Source organism: Schistocerca americana, chromosome 2 (genome assembly GCF_021461395.2).
Source record: "Schistocerca americana isolate TAMUIC-IGC-003095 chromosome 2, iqSchAmer2.1, whole genome shotgun sequence".
In the NCBI taxonomy this organism is placed as follows: Eukaryota; Metazoa; Arthropoda; class Insecta; order Orthoptera; family Acrididae; genus Schistocerca; species Schistocerca americana.
In genome coordinates, this window is record NC_060120.1 from 253,295,296 (window position 1) to 253,316,137 (window position 20,842).

The 20,842-nt window shown below is 41.2% G+C and overlaps 1 protein-coding gene across 1 annotated transcript in view; it reads right to left on the minus strand.

Moving 5' to 3' along the window:
- The window catches only part of LOC124595126 (centrosomal protein of 162 kDa), a 241,962-nt gene that overhangs the window by 83,505 nt on the left and 137,615 nt on the right, over nucleotides 1-20,842 (minus strand). The window lies entirely within an intron of this gene.

Consider the following 20,842-nt stretch of genomic DNA (forward strand, 5'->3'; position numbering starts at 1 on the left):
GCGGCATTCAATGCAAGTTCCTAGTGCTGCCATAATAACGTGTTCAAATGTCTCTGAGCACTATGGGACTTAACATCTGAGGTCATCAGTCCCCTAGAACTTAGAACTACTTAATCCTAACTAACCTGAGGACATCACACACGTCCATGACCGAGGCAGGATTCGAACCTGCGACCGTAGCAGTCGCGCGGTCCCGGACTGAAGCGCCTAGAACCGTTCGGTCACCGCGGCCGGCGTAATAACGTGTAACTTACTCTCTGAAGTCCCCTCGTGCTTAACGTTGCGCTCGGCATTGTTAAATCAGCAGATTAGCACAGTCGAATGCCATCGCTGTTACAAATTCGTGATAATTCTGTAATGAGTAGTAAGGCTACATTCAGATTCCAGACAGGGTAAGTCCTTCCTGCTACGTACGAGTATATCGCGAGGAAAGACCATGAAGGTGAGAAGATTCGAGCTCACACGGGACTTACCAACAAACTTTCTTACAGCGCACAAATCCTGATTGGGAAAGGAAAGAGGTACGCTCCGCCGCGCAGCACAGTCTAGCTTATGGAGTATATACAGGGTGGTCCATTGATAGTGACCGGGCCAAATACCTCACGAAATAAGCATCAAACGAAACTTGTCTAGCTTGAAGGGGGAAACGTGATGGCGCTATGGTTGGCCCCCTAAATGGCGCTGCCATAGGTCAAACGGATATCAACTGCGTTTCTTTAAATAGGAACCCCCATTTTTATTACATATTCGTGTAGTACGTAAAGAAATATGAATATTTTAGTTGGGCCACTTGTTTCGCTTTGTGATAGATGGCGCTGTAATAGTCACAAACGTATGGCTCACAATTTTAGAACAGTTGGTAACAGGTAGGACGAAGTGTCATTCACCAACAGCGGTAACGTAAACCGGCATAATATGCACTATTGGGCAACGGAAAATCCACGATGGCTGCGACAAGTGGAACATCAGCGACCTTGGCGGGTTAATGTATGGTGCGGCATTATGCGAGGAAGGATAATTGGCCCCCATTTTATCGATGGCAATCTAAATGGTGCAATGTATGCTGATTTCCTACGTAATGTTCTATCGATGTTACTACAAGATGTTTCACTGCATGACAGAATGGCGATGTACTTCCAACATGATGGATGTCCGGCACATAGCTCGCGTGTGGTTGAAGCGGTATTGAATAGCATATTTCATGACAGGTGGATTGGTCGTCGAAGCACCATACCATGGTCCGCACGTTCACCGGATCTGACGTCCCCGGATTTCTTTCTGAGGGGAAAGCTGAAGGATATTTGCTATGGTGATCCACCGACAACGCCTGACAACATGCGTCTGTGCATTGTCAATGGATGTACGAACATTACGGAAAGCGAACTACTCGCTGTTGAGAGGAATGTCGTTACACGTATTGGCAAATGCATTGAGGTTGACGGACATCATTTTGAGCATTTATTGCATTAATGTGGTATTTACAAGTAATCAAGCTGTAACAACATGCGTTCTCAGAAATGATAAGTTCACAAAGGTACATGTATCACATTGGAACAACCGAAATAAAATGTTTAAACGTACCTACGTTCTGTATTTTAATTTAAAAAAACCCACCTGTTACCAACTGTTCGTCTAAAATTGTGAGCCATATGTTTGTGACTATTACAGCGCCATCTATGACAAAGCGAAAAAAGTGGTCCAACTAAAATATTCATATTTCTTTACGTACTACACGAATATGTAATAAAAATGGGGGTTCCTATTTAAAGAAACGCAGTTGATATCCGTTTGACCTATGGCAGCGCCATTTAGGGGGCCAACCATAGCGCCATCACGTTTCCCCCTTCAAGCTAGACAAGTTTCGTTCTTTGTAGTTTTTTTCGTTTGACGCTTATTTCGCGAGATATTTGGCCCGGTCACGATCAAAATGGACCACCCTGTAGATGGAGATGTAGTGGAGTCGCCCAGAGAAACCAAAGAATATCTAAATCTTGCTTCCTGGACGGAGAATCGTATTTCAGTCTAATGTCACCTCGCTCGGTGAACGTGACTGGGCGCTGGGACACTAGTGACACGTTATACTCGGTCTAGCAACGTCAAAGGGCCGAGAGAGGACTCGACAGGTGGAATCGTAGAACTAAGTAGGGTGCCGCTAGGAGCGCCAATGCTTGCAAGTGGACCGAAGCGCCATTATGACGCGGCACGGCGCGGCACACCGCCTTCACTTTCCCGCTCAGCAGACAGCGGGCGGGCGGTAAGTGTGCTAGCGGCGCCACTGGTGGGCGTCACCGCGACCCGCTGACCTCGCCCTGCTCTGCTCTGCGGAAGCGGGCCACAACTGGACGACCACAAGGGTCACACGAAAAGAGAAACACGCTTCATCTTAAAAGCCGAACTTCTTTTTGTCGTCGTCGTTGTTGTGGTGGTCTTCAGTCAGAAGGCTGGTTTGATTCAGCTCTCGATGCTACCCTGTTCTGACAAACCCCTTCATTCCTTAAATGGATGCTACTGCAACCCAATCCCTTTGAACCTGCTTACATCAAGCCTTGGCCTCCCTCTACAACATTTACCGCACACACCTCCCCCCACTGTCAAACTGCATATTTCTTGATCCTCAGGACGTGTCCTGTCAACTGGTACCTCCCTTCAGCCAACTCATTGCCACATTTTTTCCCCACGTCAATTCTCGTCTACATCATACTTAGCAAGCCACCTAAGGGTGTGTGGCGGAGGGTACTTTCGGTACCACTATCTGATCCCTCCACACCTTTTTCACTCGCGAATAGTGCTTGTCGGTAAGCCTCTGTATTGGCTCTAATTTCTCGAATTTTCTCCTCGTGGTCAACACGTGAGATTTATATGGGCGCAAGTAATATTCTGTCAGACTACTCTTGAAAACTGCTCTCCCGAAATTTCAATAGTAAATATCTCCGTGATGCACAACGCCTCTCCTGTAACGTCTGCCAGTGGAGTTTGATTAGTATCTCCGTAACGCACTCTCGCCAGTTAAACGATCCCGTGACGAAACGCGGCGCTCTTCGTTGGATCTTCTCTATCTCCTCTGTCAGTCCTACGTGATAGGGATCCCAGATAGATGAACAATACGATGTGAGTCCTGAAATACAGTCGTCGTTACTTTTCCGTGCGGCAAACCTTCTGTAATTTTTTTTCTGTGCTCTATTACCTCCGCCAAATCGCTGAATTTTTTATCCTAATCTGGTCTGCGTAGTGCAATCATTGATCTACATTTCGTGTACAGTCGCATAATGACACCGAAAGTCTTTCGAATTATGCTTCCACTTACCAGAGACGATTTTGAGAGAAGATAGGATTTTTTCCCATAGATTCAACAGTCATGACATCCACACAGCACTTAAAAGTCTTCACCTGGATAACTACATCACCATGTTCCTTGGCAATGTGCTTACCCTGACTTAGGCCCTCATGCGGTATTTCCGTCATGCACCACTTCATCGTTTCTACACAGCTCTGATTTGTCTTCCCAGCAGGCTTGTTTAGCAGATTCTGTGTCGTGTATCTCTGATCCTCCACTCTAACAAGGGTTTTTTCCTCCTAATCTATGTAGTTCGCTATTTTCTCATTTATGAAAATGATATGCATTTCAAACGAATTTCTTCGTTTCTAACATTTAGATATCTCCAGATTGGATCATATAAAGCATCGTTCAGGAGATTACGTTGCCACCCATTAGAGATGCTTGTCGCCTCTAGATCATAAACCTTAATTAATTAGTTTTCTATAAGGATAACATGAGCAGTATCGATAATTTCTTAGAAAAAGCCCAACCAGGAGTCCACACAATGAGCTAAATCTGTAAATATCAAATGACTACACTGAATGTCGATCATCAAATCTTATCGGGTTTTGGTGTGGTGAAATGGGTGCATATCAGCCTATAATTCCAACGGTTCGGTCATTCCTGTGATTTATTCTATCACTTACTCCTTCATCTAGATATGGCAGTCTTGAGTATGTGAAACGCGGCTCGCTGCAGCATAGTCACGAGTCTACGTTAAACTATACGCTGACAAGTCAAAGGATCATGGCCAACTGCTTAGAAGCGTGTTAATCCATCTTTAGAACACAATACAGCAGCGATTCTGCATGGCATGGATTCAAGGAGTACTTGGTAGGTTTCCGGAGCTACGTTGAACCAGTCCTCTACGCACACGTCACGCAATTTCCCTTAAATTACTGGCAGGTGGTTTCCGGGTGCGGAGCTAGCGCGCGATAGATGTGTTCCGCCGGGATCAGATCAGACGAATTTGGTGGCCAAGACTCCAACGTTGGTTCACTATCATATTTTTTAAACCATTGTAGTGCGATTCTGGCCTCGTGGACACGGACAGCTATTGCCAGATGGAAGAAGTGATCGCCGTCGGGAAACATACATGACGGGCTGCAGGTGTCTGCAGTAATGTTTACCAAGTCATGGTACCATGGATTACTACCACAGACCCCACGGAAACAAAGGTGAATATCCCAGTATCATACTGCACCATCGACGATCATAGGGAGCGCGGTGCATGTTTAAGAGCAGCTCTTTGCCTGGACGACGGTGTATCCGCACACGACACCATCGAATTGGTGTGACAAGAAATGTGATTCATCCGACCATGAGACACGTTTACGATGATCAACGGTCCAACTTCGAGGATGCCGTGCCCACTGCACCGCGCCGGTATGTCATCTAGTCAACATGAGAACACGTACGGGTCGTATACTTCAGAGTGGAAGAAACAGTGGTGCTTGCCACCAGGATTGATTTCTGTCATCGTCTCTGCCACCAATCGCCGCCTATCCTGCTTCACAGAGCAGGCAAGCCTACGACCTCTACGTCCAGTGATGAGGCACACTTACTCAATAATCCCACTGAAAGTGGAAATTAACAAAAGTTTTATTGCACTAGAAAATGACATTTGAAGTTAATGTAGTTCTAGTCTTCAATCTTTATGCTAGGTCTGATACAATCAAATACTTCAACACCGGAAACATAATTCGTAAACTTATACACTTTTCACGTGCGTAGGAGCGAACGGAAAAAAATTTATTACATAAAAATTAGGGTTCTACTCACAACGTTCCTCGCGACCCGCCTTGTAAAGGCGCCGTCACACGGTCACTTTGTGTAATAATGAGTACTGCGCAATAATATTGACCGACTGCTGACGGTCTGCAGGAGACTGCAGAGCTTTAACAATATTGACATTCGCGCAATATACAGTACCGTCTAAGGATGGTATTGTGGAATACACGGCAGTTCCCACCCAGTCTTTGTGGTTTTGGAACGTGAACAACTGATTATATATCAGCCTGAAGCGACGAATGAAAGTTTGTACCATGACCGGGATTCGAACTCTGATCTGCTGCTCACTGGGCAAATGCGCCAACCATTACACCAACCTGGCAAAATGGTTTTGTACGACTGCGCGGACTACCCTAGTAGCCTCCCTTCCTTAATCCAAATTCGGATTCACGCCTTAGCCTCCTTGATATTCCCCCCTAAACTCTAACAGTGTTGTAGAGGCTCTCCAACTGTATTGGAATAGCACCTCAACGTTGGTTATGAATTTGAATACATCACGACAGAACGATGAAAGGCGTCTTCTGTCGAAGTGCATTCAGGTGAAAAATTTGATTACATTTTATAACTTATTCAGTAATTAACTGTAGCAACGTTCAACAAACATATTTAGGTGCAGTTCTTGCTATTTTGTTCAAGTCAGAAGCCTGAATTATTTATTGCAGAAATAGATAACAGCACTAACTACTTAAACATCTCTCGTCGACAATAACGTGTTTACTCTTTTGAGGTTCATAGATAGCTTCCAGCATCGCGGAAAGTCAAATACGACGACCATACGAACAGAAACGTGAAAAATTTGGCCTACTCTGTCCTGAAAGTCTATCAACAAAAGGCACCCATCAGCTACGAGGAGGATGTAAAAAAGAAGTTCCATCCGCTATGAACAAATTTTCAGAGATATTACAAAAAACCAGCGACAGAAAATCAGGTACTGGACGATATATATGCAAGTACCACGACGTACTGCTCACTGCCCTCCGCACAATACTTTTCTGTGTGTAAAAGGTGTAACGAGGTTTACAAATTTGTTGGAAGGTCCCTTGTTCATGCATCAAAAATACTGATCATCATTCGGTTCTGCTGCAAGTTCTCTATAGAACGTTAGAATGTCTGTGTGTTGAACGCCTTCCAAGCCAGTTTTTCGATCATCGTCGCTTCCTGCTGTTTTTATTTCAGTAGCACTTAGCGACTTGAATCGCAGTACACGCAGGTGCACATCGCTGAGTGCCGGCATGATAGCTACGAAGGCCGCTTCCTAACTTACGAGTCCCTGGGCATAAATACTGCGCAATAATGCTGTGGCGTTCTGGGGATCACATCTTCACGCAATAGATGGACACAATTTTATTGCGCAATAAATACTGTAGAACCTGGCAATAGCGACATCTAAGAACCTTGAAAATTATGTTGTTATAAACGGGTGCCTTTGTAACCGAGATTCGTATTTTCAGTCTGTTGTGATGGCAAATGGAAAAGAAAAAATTAATTTGGCCTTGTTTTATTTTAAAAACAGTATTCATTCTTAAGTTTACACGAATATACTATATTCAGCAGTATGTCGAGCACTAACCAAACTACTCTTACGAGTGAAGTAATGAGTCATTTTTCTCTGCTATCTATTCGCTCAATATACACTTTTTACATTACACTCTATCTTCACTGTTTCATTTGTAATTTCACTGCTCCCTTCCTGTGTTCATAGAGCGTGTTCGAGATTCTAAAGGCTTAGATTAGATTAGATTAATACTAGTTCCATGGATCATGAATACGATATTTCGTAATGATGTGGAACGAGTCGAATTTTCCAATACATGACATAATTAGGTTAATTTAACAACATACTTAAGTTAATATAACTACTTTTTTTGTGTTTTTTTATTTTTATTTTTTTATTTTTTTTATTTTTTTTTTATTTTTTTTAAAGCGTTTCTTCTTCCTCTTCTTTTCTCCCTCGCTCCACATCTTGGTCACTGTGGCCCTGCTCCTTCACTCCATTTGCCGATTTCATTTACAGTTTGCGCTTCGGTTGTAACAAGGTCATCTATTGCTGCACACATTTCATAGTCGCACTGATTGAGAATATCACGGTTCATTTCTGGCAGCAATGCATATAGGGGCAGATCATCAATATAATCGAAGATTTGTCTTCAGTTTCGGCGGTATTTATTCCTTCAGTTGTGATTTCCGCATGTCGGTAACAGTTCTTGATGGTTCGGGCTGTTACCTGCTCCAAGTTTTGGCAATTAATCTGATCGCATCCATCAGTGTAAGGAATATTCCTGCTTTTTCTCAGTGCATTGTTTCAGTAATAGCTTACGATGGTGAAATTTCAGATTCCTAATTACTATTTGGTCCATGGGCTGCAATAAACTTGTATTTGCAGGAAGAAAAACAAGCAGGGTGTGCTGGACAGCTGTGAACAAGAACCAGTCTTCTTTTTCTGACTTTTAGGCTCCCGATCCCAAAAACCTTACTTCAGCTTCAAAGAGTTCAAAGATCATGCTGGACTTTTAGTTAGCATTTTAGTGGACTGACAGATTTTTAACATACTTACACCTAGGATTTTTTATTCACCTATCACGAGCAATTTTTTTCTCTTCGTTCCACCTGCGATAGTACAAATCGGAACTGTTAATCGTTCTTTAGGTAACTTGCCACCAACAAATTTTTCGCTCTTGAATTTTAGAGTTTTGCCAGTCTTGCATGCATTATACAGGTTGAGTCAGTACCTATTGCCACCAAGAATAACTCCAAAAGTATGACAGGAGCTGAAAAGTTTGTGGGACAAAAGTTGCATGAAACATACTATGGCGCTGGTGTTTTGTTGCTAGGTGGGGTCGCTTCAGAGATTTGAAGGTCAACTTTGTTTTTCTAAAATTGCATGCTATCGTTTGGTACTTATTTTCTGATAGCGGCTATCGAGACGAATCCAGTGATGTGTAACAACAAGGTCTTTGAAGGTCAACGACGGTCACAAAGGTGGCGTGAACGTCCATTTACAGAAGGTGTTCGAAGTGATGACCATTGGTACCAATGCAGTGCTGCAATCTTATTATGGATTGAATGGTATTACTTATCACATCGGCACTTATCGAAGTACATGCTCTGACAATTATCTCTCGCATATCTCCAGGTGCAGTTGGAGCGTCTTTATAAACAATGTTTTTTGCGAATCCCCACAAGAAAAAATCCAGAGACGTCAAGTCTGGCGAACGATCCGGTCACGACACGTCTCCCCCGCGTCCAATGCAACGATTTGGGAATTGTCTCTGCAACTCATTTCTAGCCATCAGCGAAAAATGTGCCCGACACCCATCGTGTTGATATCACATTCTGTTCCTTGTTCCTAAAGGTATTTCTTCCAATAACAGACCTAAAGTTTCTTGCAGGAATGTGGTGTACTTCGATGAAATAGGGGCCTATAATTCTGTCCTTCAGAATCCCACGCCAGGCAATCACCGTCCTCAGTTTTTGGTGTGCAACTTGCCGCAGCCAACATGGATTTTCAGTTGCTCAGTAATGCATGTTATGCAAATTAACATTTCCATGGTTTGTGAATGTAGCCTCGGCAGTAAATAAAATCAAATTAATAAATGCGTCATCCTCTGAATCTGAAGTTGAACCTATCAGCAGAATTCAATGCGACGCATGCAATCCGTGCCAGTTAATTCTTGGTGCAGGCTGATATGGAAAGGATGATAGTTATGGCGATGCAGAACACGAACAACACTATTCTGCTTCGTGCCATACTCCCCTGCGATTTGAAGCAAACACAAGGGTCTCGAACCACAGTGGTGAGAGTACCAATTTCCGTTTCCTCGTTAGTAACTTTCCTTTGCTGGATATGCTTCCGATGCGTTTAAGATCCAGGTGTTCTCACTCTATCATACGCATATTTAAATGTACGACGCGTAGTGTGAGTACGTTGAGGATATCTTTCAGCGTATAAGTATCTAGCTCTCACTGAATTTCGTTGGCATTCTCCATACATGAGAAGCATATCGACTTGTTCTTCGAAGGGATACATCATTCACATTCGCTTGATTCGACGATACTAGTCTTACCGTTCCTATTAGTGTCGTATTGCGAAACCGTCGAATCGTGTTTACATGTCAATGGCATGTTAGATGGATACGCCGTATTCGGCGGATATTTACTATTCGCACGATATGCGAGAGAGAATTGTCCGAGCATGTGCTTTGATAAGTGCCGATATGATAAGGAATACCAGTCAATCCATGATAAGAAGATTGCAGCACTGCACTGAAACCATTGGTCATCACTTCGAACACCTTCTGTAAATGGACGTTCATACTACATTTTTGACCATCGTTGACCTTAGAAGACCTTACTGTTACACATGATTGGATTCGTGTCGATAGCCGCTACCAGAAAATAAGTACCAAACTATAGCATCCCATTTAAAAAAACACAGCTGACCTTCATATCTCTAACGCGACCCCACCTAGCAACAAAAAACCAACGTCGTTTTACACTAGTTAACAAATTTAAACTTTTTTCTGCGTCTGGTTTGTAAATGGGTGGATTTACCTAATTTTGGGGTGCTGAATACACTGGTAAAATCAGTTTTTCTCTATGACGTCACATTTCCTAGATACACAGCAGAATAAAAAATGGCAATAGCGAAAACTGACACAACTAATTAAAAAATACACATTCAGAAAGTTTGAAATCAATACTATTTTGTACCTATATATGGGAATGATGCCAATAAAAGGTCCAAATTAGTTCAAAGGATAAATGGTTCTGAGCACTATGGGACTTAACTACTGTGGTCATCAGTCCCATAGAACTCAGAACTAAGTAAACCTAACTAACCTAAGGACATCACACTCACCCATGCCCGAGGCAGGATTCGAACCTGCGACCGTAGCAGTCGCGCGGTTCCGGACTGCGCGCCTAGAACCGCTACACCACCGCGGCCGGCTTCAAAGGATATTTTCACCTTTAATCGTCTTTGGTTTTTGAAAAATGCGACGATGGAGCTCTTCCTTTGTTTCATCACTCTCCCTAACAAGACCCCAGCAGTAGTCACCCATCATCGAAGGGTTAAAATGGCCCTGATAACGGTGTTCAATGGCAAGAATGTCTTGGTGAAAGCGTTCACCGTGCTCATCGCTTACGGCTCCCAAATTTCCGGAAATAAATCAAGGTGAGAATGTAAAAAGTGAATTTTATGAGACATTCTACACCCCATGTTCTTATAGTTGTCCAACAGATCACTCACAACTGTAACAGTTTTAGTCTTTTCTGTTACCCAAAAAGCCCTTCACGATTGCTTTAAAAGAAGACCAAGCAGTTAACTGAATATCTGTGAGAATGGTATCAAAGGTTGGACCGTTCAGCAATTTTCTTATTTAGGGTCCAACAAATATACCCTCCTTCAGCTTCGCCTCACTTAATTTGGGAAGCTTTTCTTTTAAGTGATTGAAGGCCTCACCTTCTTTATCCAGAGCTTTTACAAAGCTCTTGAAAAATCCCAACTTGATATGAAGGGTAGGCGAAATGATTTTATTGGGCTCAACCAATGGGGTATTTTTCACATAGGAACATATGACTTCGTTATAGGCCATTCCTTGACTGTGTAGAGGTTCTTGGTGTCACGGCTGTTCCAAAGGCACAAAAAGCAGCAGTATTTGGTGAATCCAGCCTGTAAACCTGTAAGGAGTGCAACAACTTTTAAATCACACCATAGCTCCCACTCACGATCCTTATATTTGATTGCCTCCAGCAGCAAAGCCCTGGTTTCATAAGTTTCTTTCATGTCTACTGCGTAAGCCACAGGTACCGACGGAAAAGCATTGCCATTATGCAGTAGTACTGCTTTCAAGCTGGTTTTACTTATTTAGTAGCCACTCCCGTGGATTGCGTTGTACACCAAGCTACATCAGACCCTCTTGATCTGAAACAGGAAATTTTTATACCTGGAGCTAGAAGGTTCCGTTATTGCAGTTTCGGCCCCAAGAGTTCAGCTTGCTGTTTCAGAAGTTTTAGATCGCGAACCAGATAGTTCAACTTCTTTTGATTACAGAGCTGACGCGAAGTGTCATGATATTTCAGGACAGTACTCTTCTACATGTTAAATACTTTCTGCTTCACTTGACATGGTGTCTGGTTCCGTGGCTTTCAAGTTACAGACAGGAACAGGCAACCCCTCATCATGGGGCACTGGAAAATGCACTGAAGATACATTTGGATACTTTATTTAATGTCTAGATTTGCTTGAATGTCCCAAAATATTTGTAAGACAGAAGTAACAGTCTGAATAGTGGTCATTAGGCTCACACCACACAATCGGAACAGCGTATGACACGGCTCGGCGTTTTACTTTCAACCACTCGGTTAAGGTTGAAGTACAGGCAATGCAGGCAATATGAGGTGCAAATTTTTTATCTTGATCACCAACAGGACAATCGAAATACAATTTATATACCTTCTTAACAAAATCAGTGATTGGTTTTCTTTGGGCTTCTGGAGTGAATTTCCCACACACATAACAAAAGTTGTTGGGGTGGTTTAGACAGCAACGAGATTTACTAGTTGCCATTTTTCTTAGTGATACTTTTAAACACAATAAGTTTGCACTATCTTTCATAGAAAACACTCACTGGGGATCTCTTTCACACCACTGGATTACCACACCAACCATTTACTGACGATTTGTAGATCTCCTATCTCTCCTCTGCCAATCAAAAACAAACAATTAAACATCAAAATAGAAGAACAGGAAAAAGTGAAATACTGAATTTGTAAAATAAAAATCCTTTAAAAACTTAAAAAGGGTACGTGCTATAATATGTTAAAAGGTAGATTCGGATTCTACAAAGCAAAATACATACTAGTTTATGTATCACATCCCAGATGCAAAATGGCTGTTGACTAGTGTTATTGCCCCTGTTGTCCCATGCAACATTTGTCCCACAAACTTTTCGGCTACTATCATACTTTCGGAGTTATTATAGGTGGTAATAGTTAGTGACTCACTCTGTAGATGTCACAGACTGCACATCCTTCACGAACTGTAGGCCACACGGTAATGAGCCACTGTTGGATTATTTCAGTATTCGCACTGTTGGCTTCACCACGCACTCTGCCAAAAGCAATGCCGGGACGTTGCTTGGATCTGTCAGCCCAGCCACTGCTGCACACAAATTCATCATCTTTTCATTTCTTGGCAAATTATTCTGCTTTCACCACAAGGAGAGGTCCACTAATGGGTCGACTGATGCATCTCTGTTGCTTAAACCACTTAAGCACCGCTTCATCCACGTCTCTCCGTTCAGTTTTTCGCCAACTGCTTGATTTTAGATCCATTTTGATCAAACGCAGTAACAACTTTATTATTCTTCCTCCAAATACACTACTGGCCAATAAAATTGCTACACCAAGAAGAAATGCAGATGGTAAACGGGTATTCACTGGACAAACATATTATACTAGAACTGACATGTGATTACATTTTCATGCAATTTGGGTGCATAGATCCTGAGAAATCAGTATCCAGAACAACCACCTCTGGCAGCAATAACGGCCTTGATACGCCTGGGCATTGAGTCAAACAGAGCTTGGATCCCGTGTAAGGTACAGCCGCCCATGCAGCTTCAACACGATACCACAGTTCATCAAGAGTAGTGACTGGCGTATTGTGACGAGCCAGTTGTTCGGTCACCATTGACGAGAAGTTTGCAATTGGTGAGAGATCTGGAGAATGTGCTGGCCAGGCCAGCAGTCGAACATTTTCTGTAGCCAGAAAGGCCCGTACAGGACCTGAACATGCGGTCGTGCATTATCCTGCTGAAATGTAGGGTTTCGCAGGGATCGAATGAAGGGTACAGCCACGGGTCGTAACACATCTGAAATGTAACGTACACTATTCAAAGTGCCGTCAATGTGAACAAGAGGTGACCGAGACGTGTAACCAATGGCACCCCATACCATCACGCCGGGTGATACGCCAGTATGGCGATGACGAATACACGCTTCCAATGTGCGTTCACCGCGATGTCGCCAAACACGGATGCGACCATCATGATGCTGTAAACAGAACCTGGATTCATCCGAAAAAATGACGTTTTGCCATTCGTGCACCCAGGTTCGTCGTTGAGCACACTATCGCAGGCGCTCCTGTCTGTGACGCAGCGCCAAGGGTAACCGCAGCCATGGTCTCCGAGCTGATTGTCCATGCTGCTGGAAACGTCGTCGAACTGTTCATGCAGATGGTTGTTGTCTTGGCAACGACCCCATCTGTTGACTCAGGGATCGAGACGTGGCTGAACGATCCGTTTCGGTCATGCCGATAAGGTGCCTGTCATCTCGACTGATAGTGATACGAGGCCGTTGGGATCCAGCACGGCGTACCGTATTACCCTCTTGAACCCACCGATTCCATAGTTTGCTAACAGTCATTGGATCTCGACCAACGCGAGCAGCAATGTCGCGATACGATAAACCGCAATCGCGATAGGCTACAATCCGACCTTTATCAAAGTCGGAAACGTGATGGTACGCATTTCTCCTCCTTACACGAGGCATCACAACAACGTTTCACCATGCAACGCCGGTTAACTGCTGTTTGTGTATGAGAAATCGGTTGGAAACTTTCCTCATGTCAGCACGTTGTAGGTGTCGCCACCGACGCCTACCTAGTGTGAATGCTCTGAAAAGCTAATGATTTGCATACCACAGTTTCTTCTTCCTGCCGGCTAAATTTCGCGTCTGTAGCACGTAATCTTCGTGGTGTAGCAATTTTAATGGCCAGTAGTATAGTTTGGACTGTGGAATTTACGAGGCCAAATTGACGACATACATCAACGTTTGTAGCTTCATTCTCGATTTCACGAATCACTTTTCTTCCACCTTTAAAACTTTTCTTTTACTGGCCAACAAACTGGTATAGAAACTTATAAAGGCACATTTGCATGCCGAGCATGAGTTTCCGCGGAAACACGAAATATTAATTAAATAAATAATCAGTGACAAATAAATAAAGCCTATGGCACACAACTGCAGCGCTGTGTCGCTGATAAAACAAAAGCACAATTACGTTACTCTTATGTTTGATTAAAAAAAGAGAGCTCTGGTAGAAGTGGTGCGAGAAGCACGTATTTTTTTTTATTGTCTGGCACACCACCATATTTCATGTTATAGAAGAATACTGCGAGTTGCAACCACACTAGGCACTCGATTCTGTAAAGAATTATATTTATAAAAGTAAGTAGGATTATGAACTGTAGGCTTATTCATTGAATATATCTGATTTAACTAACTGTGTAACTTTTTTATGTTTAGTAGACAATCACCTCTGTACGACGTATTGGCATGGCTGGCAAATTATTGTAATATTGAGATTTAGATTATGAGTCCGCACCTACCGCAGCAGTCTTTGGAAACGATTTAATTACGAAGTCCGATTATTCAGTTTTATTTCACGGTCAACTACGAGTAACATTGCCTTTACGAAAAAGCCATTGTCAAGCGTCTGATACCGAATAATTAAACGTCCACGTTCCAGATAAGCAAATACAATTGCAATCACAATCACCATCATACAGATAGAATAATTAACAATATTTAAAACAATATATTTTTATTTATTTATTTTATTTATTTTATATTGGCGACTGCGTGTCGGACTTGTTATTTTGTCATTTGTTACATTGTTCTCTTTGTTTCATGTAAAAAAATCAACTTTCTGGACCTGGACGTCAATGTATGAGAGATATCCAAATCTGAAGATATTTTCCAATTCTGAAATTTTGCGGGAAGACGCAATGAAACTTCCAGCAAAATAAGGTAAGACGCAGCATCTTTGCATTGGTAGGCTTGACCAGACGTATAATTCAGTGTATTAGCTTTTCAGTAAATTCTGTAGTGTTTCTTTTCTGCATAACAGTTTCAGTGATAAATTTCATTCTCAGTACTTTTCCCTAAACAATAACGTATGCAACAATACCAATACACGAGTGTACAATATGGCCGACTTCTGTACGATATCATGTAACATGGCTAGCAGCCATTACCAATAATCTCAAATTCAGTTTATATTTTTAAATTAACAGACAGCCATTGTTGCTACGAGCGATTCATGCTCAACTACATTTTATTTTAAAATCAGTGTTAAAAATTTTCTTGAAACATATATCACGTGTGGCATGGTAATAACTAGAAAACAATACGCAAAAATGGAACAGCAAGGACGTACTATTCAGACGCAATCCGACTCGGACGTGAGACAAGTGTTAGAAAATGACTTTACGACAGCAACCGGTAGTGACGATTCATCAAACATTGACGCAAGTGTTGACGAAAATTTTGACGATAGGCCGTCCACTACAAAAATTTCAAAATCTCAATCAGAGCCCATGTTAATGCATGACGTCACGTCTAATGACGCGGCGGGGGCAGAGACATTGCAAACGGTAAACATTGCCGACATATTACAAATGCTAATGAAACAAAACGCAGAAAATATGGCAACCATAAGGAAACAGAACGCCGAAAACATGGCAACCTTAAAGGCACAATTAGAGACACAAAATGAACAGTTAAAAACACAAAATGACGAAATCAAATCTGATCTCATAGCAATCAAGATAGGTCACTTTGTGTAAACGTGTGGAACTTATAGACGCCACACTGACCAAACAGATGACCGAACTCAGTACTACATTTTCCCAGCTCAATACGAGACAAGAAAAGACTACAACTGACGTAGTACTTTTACAGACACAAGTAAAAAACCTTAATGTCACGTGTGAAGTTCTTACTGAACAAATTCAAACATATCCTTTAGTACATGACAATCTTGAAAAACGAATTACTGACGTACAGAATAAATTTGACAATGTTGAACAACACCTGACTGACATCTTACAATCTGATGCCACAGCTCATTTTCAAAATATTAATAAAGAATTTCATGATTGGGTTGAGAACAAAGACAAACATTTTGATAGATGCTTAATGATTGGGTTGAGAACAAAGACAAACATTTTGATAGATGCTTACGTGAAAATTTACCAACAATTGTGCACGACTCCGTAGCGCAATACATTACTAATAACAAACAGCTGATCAGTGACGCAGTACAATCCGTCACTGCACCCATGAGACAATTCACCGATCAACTACAGTCTGAATGTAACGAAAATATCAGTCAAAATGTACAGTTCAGAAACCAATATACATTCGAGTATGATACACACATTCCGCACACGACAAATACACAAGAACAAAACACACCACGACTACAACACATACCACGATGTGGAAACACAAACACAAGCTATTATCATAGTAAACCACAGCAACACTATCGTAATTACTCGCCAGCTGAACATACCAGTAATTACAGTGGAATAAATCCATATCACAATGCGAAGGAAGATGAAAGCTTAATGAAACACAGACAATTTCAGATTTTTATCCCAGAAAAACGAACCATTCATCCGGTGATTTTTCTTAAATCTTTTAGTAACGCATTTCCACGCACTTGGAGTGACCGGAAAAAGATTTCATATATTGTCGGTTACATCCAAGGCGATGCAGCTGTCTGGGCATACAGTCAAGCTGACGTATGTACCACGTACAGTGAGTTTGAGCGTGCTTTTCTGAACAAATTCTGGTCGCAATCCGTCCAGGTAAAGACAAATTTTAGAACCCGAAACTTTTAACAGTAAAAATGGTAACTTACGCAGATATTTTGAAAAATAGTTGAACATGGGACATTTTTTAGACGAACCAGTCGCAACGCGTGATATACTCCGTGCGTTGAAGGCCAAATTGCCTTTCAACATTAAAGAAAAACTCCTACATATCCCGGATGACGATTCAGATTATTTTTTAACAGCTTTAGATTCGGTTGACATGTTACTTGAAGATCAGCGCTTCGCGCGGCAAAACAGCAGCCACAATGTTTACACTAGTGGTATGCAAAACATGCAGGCTTACCAACACAATTCTGGCGCGCCCACAGTTGGATACGCGATACAACAAAAACAGCAAACTCACATGCCGTCTCAGTACGGAAATCAAAATCAACACGCGTATTCCAATACAAACAATAGTTACAACAGTAATAACATTTCATGCGGCAATCCATACAAAAGGCACCGCGGTAATAACTACAACGGTAACAACGGATACAAAGGTAATAACAAAAACACAAACAGAAATAGAAATAATAATAACTACGAGCCAAGACAGCATCAAGGTTGGACTCGTAACGATCAGTACTTTCATTCAAACTCTGCTTTACCACAGCAGCCACCAGGTCAAAATTGGAGCATACCTTACGACCGACAGGTAAGTTATAATGCGCAACAGCAACAACAACCGCAAAAGTTTGGAGATCATAATAGGCAATATCCGAATGTGAATATAATAGAAATGACACCTGATGCACAACCTCAATCTGTGTCAGTACCTAGTACAAATGATAATCCAACAAACTAGAAACAGTCACTACTTTGCCCCAGGTCGTGGCTGAAGAATTCTTGGGGGGCGACTTCAATGTTAATCAGTTATTTGACACCACACTTGAACAACAGAATAATGATATGCCGAGTAATTCTAAACAAAAACTACCTGTTTTATTTATAAGATACAACCACAATAACAATATATCAGATGAACTTTTACAAGACAGTACACAATGTCGTTTAAACACAAATGAAATTGTTTTAGCATCTACTACTGGTGTAGTAGGTGGGATTCCAACTACTATTATCCTAGATACAGGTGCAGCTGTGAGCGTTTTGTCTTTTAATTTCTATAGAAAGATGTGTGAATTGGAACCTGTGCCTGAGTTTCCTGCCCAAAACTGTAAAATAACTACTGCACTAGGTAATAAGTCATGTAGGGTTACGAAGCAAGTTTTTGTAAACGTTAAAATAGGTAATGGAACCGTACAATGGCCATTCCTGGTTGTACAAAACCTTGTGACAAATTGCATATTAGGAATAGATATTATGAGCGAGAAGGACTGCATTATAGACTTCTCCAAAGGTAAATGTATTTTAAATGATAAAGGCAGTGTAATTATTATTGATTTGGACAGGAGAACTCTAAAGCATGACAAACACTGTACAGGGTACAAGGTTCAGTTAGTACTTGACAATGACATTCTAGACATGCAAACACACTCATCTGACACAGAGATAATGGACTTGAAAACATTGCTTGATCATAAGATAAGTGAAGCTACAGCTCTCAGTGTACATGAACGTATAAAACTACAGGAAGTGTTATTCAAATATTTACAAGTTTTTACCAAACGATTAGGTGTTATCAACACGTATGTGTACAAGATTGAAGTTAAGCCTCACAAGATCTTCTACCATAAGACATATAACGTACCGTTATCTCAACGACCTGCTGTGTGGCAAGAATTAAAACAAATGTTAGACTGGAAGGTCATTGAACCATCCACCTCACCTTATTGTAGTCCTCTACTTGTTGTCAAAAAATCAAATGGAAGCATTAGGTTAGTGTTAGACGCACGAGCTATTAATGAAATAATTTTACTGGTTCACACAAAACCTGAAAATTTAGAAGAGCAATTACAGAAATTTCTAGATGCAAAATATTTTTCCACAATAGATCTCGCTAATTCGTTTTGGCAGGTGGGTATCACTCCTGATTCTCGGAAATATACTGCATTTATGTTCGGGGGGGCGAACCTATCAGTTTTGTGTTCTACCCTTCGGACTGAATGTCAGCTCGGGGGTATTCATTACAGCCCTGGATACCGTGCTTGGCGACGATTTAGTTGAGACAGTCACACACTATGTAGATGATATACCGATAGCTACACAATCTTGGAATGAACACGTTGACACTCTTCAAAGAATTTTAGAAAAATTTGCACAAGCTGGAGTCACAGCCAACCTAAGAAAATCAAAATTTGGTTGCAGTGAGATAAAGTATTTAGGACATATCATTACTTCACAGGGCATACGTCCGGATCCCAGTAAATTAGATGCTATCAGAAACTTTCCTAGCCCTCGAACTAAAAAGCAGTTAAAATCATTCCTTGGGCTATGTTCATTTTTCAGACGTTTTTTGCCACAACCACTTTTGAACAGTAAACATCTGCTAAATCTACTCAGAAAGAATCAAGTTTGGATCTGGTCGGAACAGTGCCAGAATGACTTTAATACAATTAAACATGCTTTAGTGAATGCTAAAATATTGAGCCATCCAGATTTCAATTTAGATTTTTGTATGACTTGTGACGCTTCACGTACTGGCTTGGGCTGTTGCTTATTTCAAGTTGTAAAGAATAAAGAGGAGGAACAGATAAGAATTATTGGGTTTGCGAGTCGCACTCTAACTGAATGTGAGCGTACATACTCCACTACTGAGTTAGAAACACTTTCCATAGTATGGGCATTCAACAAATTCAATTATTATTTATTTGGAAAACATACAGTAATTTACACCGATCACCAGGCCCTGACATTTTTGTTAACTTGTAAACTTGTACATCCTAGACTATCACGATGGGCAGTTACACTTCAGAACTACTCTTTTGAAATTAAGTACATAAGAGGTAAGGACAACACCATTGCAGACACTTTGTCTAGACTTCCACAAGGTATGAATGATACCAACAGTGACTTAGAAAATATAAATGACTACAGGATTCTCTTAATGCAAGACAAGCAGTATCACCAATATTATATTGATATGTGCAGAAACATGGCTGAATTACAAAAATCTGATCCTCACTGGTATAAGATAATAACATTACTGGTAGAAAAACACAATCATCCTTTGACTAAGTATTACAAGTTACACAATGATGTGTTATTTTACCCCCGACATCCAAATGCTACTAACTGGTGTGTATGCATTCCCAAAGAGTCTGAACGTAATCTAATTTGGCACACACACTTAGTTTGGGGTCATTATGGGACGAAAAAGTGTTTGGCAAAGCTCAGTACATACTGTTATTTTAGCAATATGAGAAGAAAAATTTACAGGGAACTAAAAACATGTGTCATATGTCAAAAATCAAAACCTCAGAATTTATCCACAAAAACAGATTTACATTCTATTTTACCTAGTAAACCCCTGGAAATTCTGTGTACTGACATCAGTGGACCGCATCCAGCAAGCTCTGGAGGCGTCAAATATATCTTAGCTTTTTACGATATATTTTCTAAACATGTAAAACTTTATGCTTTAAAATCCGCCACTGCAAATGCTATAATACGAAGATTCTCAAGTGATTACCTGACGCACGTGGGAAAACCTAAAGCAATTCTATCAGATAATGCAGCATACTACTCTGGGTACAAATGGAGAAATTTCTTGAAGGACAATAACATTAAAAGTATATTTATTTCGAGGTTTAGTCCATAATGTAACGCGACTGAGAGACTTTTCCGAGAATTAAATCGATTCATGAGGACCTATATTTCATCAAAACATACTAATTGGGTGTCCTACCTAAGTCTTTTCGAAGACGTACACAATAACTTAAATATTTACGATACGAATTACACACCTAACGAGATCATGTTCAATTGCAAACAGAACGATCAGTGGATAGAACCATTACCTAAGTTGTCAGACAAGGAAATCACACCTGAACAGAAAATAAAAGAAGTATTGACTACATTGACACATCACGCACAAATACGAAACAAACATCACAGAAACATAATAAAAAGAAAACAAAAATTCGAGGTAGGAATGCTTGTACTACTT